We start from the raw sequence: 4414 nt of genomic DNA on the forward strand, positions 1-4414 counted from the left end.
CAGACTATGTTTTAATGGGGCCAATCTGACCACCAGGTTGAAAATAAACTGAGGGAAGCTAGGGATGAAATGACAGAGATGGTTAGGTAGCTTTTGCAGTAATCTTGGCAGGAAATGATCTGAATGGTAGCAATAAAGCTATAAGAAATGGTCAAGTTCTGGAGATATACGCCCCCCCACACACACACACACACACACTCACACAAGTGTATATGTGTACATTTGTTTATATTTAATTTTTTATTTTGAAGTAATTTTAGAATTACAAAGTTACAAAAATAGAACTGAGAATTCCCATATGCTCAGCTCCCATAATATAACAACTTAGATAATGTACTATAATTATCAAACCAGAACATTAACATTAGTTTACATAATGTCTTCTGTTCCAGGGGATCCAGTCCAGGATTCCACGTTGTATTTAACTATTATGTCCTCTTAGTCTTCTCCAACAGTGATAACTCCTTTGCCTTTCGAGACCTTGACACTTTTGAAGTATACTGGCCATTTATTTTATAGAATGTTCCTCAATTGAGAATGTCTGATGTTTTCTCAAGATTTGTTTGAGGTTATGCATTTTTGGCAAGAATACCAGAGAAGCAATGTGCATCATATCAGGGGGTATATGATGCTGATTTCTGTTAATACCAGATGTGTTAGTCACCATGGGGTGTCCTAACAAAATATCACAGACTAGGTAGCTTAAAGAGCAGACATTTGTTTTTTCAAATTTCTAGGGGCTGGAAGTCCCAGATAGAGGTCTACAGGATTGGTTTCTGGTGAGAGCTCTCTTTCTGGCTTGCAGATGACTGTCTGCCTTCTATGTCCTCACATTAGGTAGAGAGTAAACTCTCTGTTGCCTCTTATTATAAGGACACTAATTCTGTCAGATCAGAGCCCTCCCCTTTGACCTCATTTAATCTTAATTGCTTCAGTAAAGACCTTGTCTCCAAATACAGTCACTTTAGGGGTTAGGATTCAACATATGAATTTGGGTAGGACACAGTTCAGTCCATAGCACCAGTGATGTTAACTTTGATTATGTGGTTGAGGTGATGTCTGCTGGGTTGCTTCACTGTAAAATTATTACTTTGTGTTTGCCATTAATAAATATGGGAAGATGTGTTAATAGTATGATCATCTTTCTTATCATACTTTACTAATTTTAGCATGTCAAAGGTTTCTTCTTGCCTACAATAATTATTACTGGGATGTCTGCCTAATAGTGGTTTTCTGTTGCCATCGTTCCTTCTATATTTATTAATTGGAATTGGAATTCTACTTAAGAAATAGATAACCTTTCTAGTTTATATATTTCTTCCTTTATATTTATATCAGTATGGACTCATGGATGTTTATTTTATTCCATGGGTTATAAGTCATTAGAGAGAAAGAAGAATGAAGAAGGAGAGGGAAGGAAAGGAAGAAAGGTAATGCTGATTTTTCTTCAGAATATTACAGACAAGAGACCAAAAATAACTGTTACTAATATCACACATTGTAAACTATAGAAAATTATGTATTAGTATTCTATTAAAATTAGTTACAATTTAAAAGAACATAAAACTTTAGTAAAGTTTTTAAAGCGCCTACATATTTTGATTATTTAATATTAAAATATAAAGACAGAATTTATACATTTGTAAGATGTAAATTAAAGAAAACTATTAACTCAAACCTCAAGCAATTGTCAGAACTATTGCATTTTCTTCTCAAATATTTCTTCTGCTTCCAGCCTATTCACTTTTCAATTCAGTTCACACATCAGTGTCTGAGACCCAGAAAAACTGCCAAGTTATATGCAAATTCTTTTTCTATCATTAAGATTTTAAAAATATTTATCTGAGTTTTTGTTAAAACAAAACAAAACAAAACAAAAACAATAAAGCATTTAGTGAACATATAAAATTAAAATATTAATGGTTTCATTTGCTATATACACATGCATTTTTCTAAAAAAAAAAAAACAAAAACACTTCCCAAAGCAATCAGCTTTTTATACTTCTTATTAACCTGATAAGGATTCCTCAAAATAGTGTGGTTTCCAAATTAAATCAAAGAATAGTTTGATATCTATGTTTCGGCAACACTCTATTTACTATTTCCATACCTGAAAATTTCCATGTCCTTTTTAGAATTTCTCTGTCTTTGTAACAGTTTAAACCTCTTGTTAAAACTTACTTTGACCTAGATCACATTCATAATCCGTATTCTATATCAAATCCATGCCTTCTTAGTATATTCTGTTCTTTCTTTTCTATTTGGCTGAAAACTCCACTCACCTGACTGTAACCTCCAACAAAGCATGGACCGTGTGTCTTGTTCACTACTTTGTGCCCAATGCCTACCCTTGTTCAATGACACAAAGTAGATTGCTCAATAAATATTTACTGAACAAAAGGATGAATGATTGGCACTTTCTTCAATTCCAAATACTAAAATGAACTTTAGTTAAGGAAACACTAGCTGCTCTTCTTCATGGAACGTAGGATTATCAATTAAGTTGCAGCAACTTTTACTACACATACAGGGTATGTAAGTGGGCTCATGGTTTTTATTTTGATCCTGCTGTTTTTAAAGTTGGAAAACAGCTCAGAATAACATACAAAGCAGATTGGAAAGTTTCATCAAACCAAATGTCAATCATATTCTGGACTGAGAGTTTAGACTTAGAAGCAAACGCTACATGTCAATAAAATTGTATGTGTGTGCACAGAAAAGAGTGCTAACGTGTGAACCAAAATGAGTTATTATTTTTTGCTGCTTCTCACAGCTTCTTATACCTCTCATTAATGCATATTTGATGCTTTTATTTGGCCACATCATACATTGATAATAACATCTTCTAATTATTTTAATTTCTTAATTAATCTAAATACCAAATTATTTTGTTTTGTTTTTACTGGTGATGGAGTACTTTAAAAATGTCTTGTCTCTACAGGCTGCCCGCCCCCAATCACCTCCCAAGCCTGAGGTGAAGATGAAGGCCAGAATGGCAGCGTCCAGACCATACACATGAGGCCCATACTGCTGTTACTAGAGTGTGGTATGCAGCATGCCACTTTGAGAGGGGAATCCAGTTGGTAGCCTTGAATGACAATGGCTAGAATGCTCCTTTCTATCCCAGCCATTGTGGGTACTATACGCCATTCCTGCTGCAAAGTGGAGCGAAATGGTATGCTGCCTACACTGGGCCAACTGCTGTGGGCACATTGAAATGACACAGCTTCTACTTTCTTCTGGGCTAATCTCAGAGTGGCAAATGATGATGACGTTTCCAGTCTGATGAGGTTCTGTGAAGTATTAGAAGAACTTTCATTTCCTCTACAACTCAGCCCTGAAGGCTATCTGGGATGGAAAGCATGGCCTGCTGGTGACCTACTGCCCTACAAAAGTGACTCTTATGGACTGAGTGTTTGTGTTCCTGCAAAATTCATATGTCGAAGTCCTAGCACCCAATGTGATAGTATTTGGTGATGGAGCCTTTGGAAGAATGTGGGTTTAGGGAATGTCATGAATGTAATGGCCTTATGAAGAGACACCAGAGAGCTTGTTCTCTTTATCCCAGTGTGCATAAAGAAGAGGTCACGTGAGTACACAGCAAGAAGGTAGCCATCTGCAAACAGGAAGAGAGTTCCCACCAAGCACCTGAATTGGCCTGCTCCTTGATCTTGGACTTAACTAACTTTCAGAACTGTGAGAAATAAATTTCTGTTGTTTAAGCCTCTCAGTCGATGGCATTTTGTTTTGGCGGCCAAGCTAAGACAGTGACCTTCAAGGCCTGCTTACCAGCTTTATTGCCACCTTCCCAAATCAAGCTGCTGTTCAATGGTACAATTTCTTGGGTATTAAATGCCCATATGTAACAATGAAAACTATGCAAATATCAGAAGAAAATGTAAAATATATGACATAAATAAAAAACCTTGAAGGAAAAGCTTGACAGACTTGAGTATATAAAAATTTAAAACTACAACACAAAAGAAAATTTGAACATAGTTAAAAGATAACTAACAAGAAAAATACTTCTATATTGATTAATAAAGGGTTATTATCCAGAATAATATGATAAAGCTTCTATAATTCAATATGAAATCACAAAACAGATTTTACAAAATGAGCAAAGGATACTAACTAACCATTTAGAAGAGAAAGTAACCAAAACAAAACAACAAAAAACTCACCAACAGCAAAGAAAACACACATAAGAAAATGCTCAAAGTTACTAATAATTAGGAAAATACAAACTAAAAGGATAAATCAATAGCATTTTTTACCTTTTAGGTAGTTGTTAATAATAACATTCTGATAGTATCTCAAATGTCAGCAAAGATTTGGTGCTCTTATACACTCCTTGGAATGTGCCAAGCACTCTTCTCAGAGCTTTACAAAAATTTATCCGTTTACTCTTCAC

At 35.0% G+C, this 4414-nt stretch overlaps 1 long non-coding RNA gene across 1 annotated transcript in view; it reads left to right on the plus strand.

Annotated features, from left to right (window-relative positions):
• Window positions 1-3724, plus strand: part of LOC111741828 — a 13505-nt gene extending 9781 nt beyond the window's left edge. Inside the window, exon 2 of the long non-coding RNA XR_002781097.1 lies at window positions 2942-3724. This is a non-coding gene — a long non-coding RNA (uncharacterized LOC111741828). The remainder of the gene's footprint in view (window positions 1-2941) is intronic.
• Window positions 3725-4414: the final 690 nt, after the last annotated feature.

The sequence above is a fragment of the Pteropus vampyrus genome, unplaced genomic scaffold (assembly GCF_000151845.1).
Source record: "Pteropus vampyrus isolate Shadow unplaced genomic scaffold, Pvam_2.0 Scaffold82, whole genome shotgun sequence".
NCBI classification, from domain to species: Eukaryota; Metazoa; Chordata; class Mammalia; order Chiroptera; family Pteropodidae; genus Pteropus; species Pteropus vampyrus.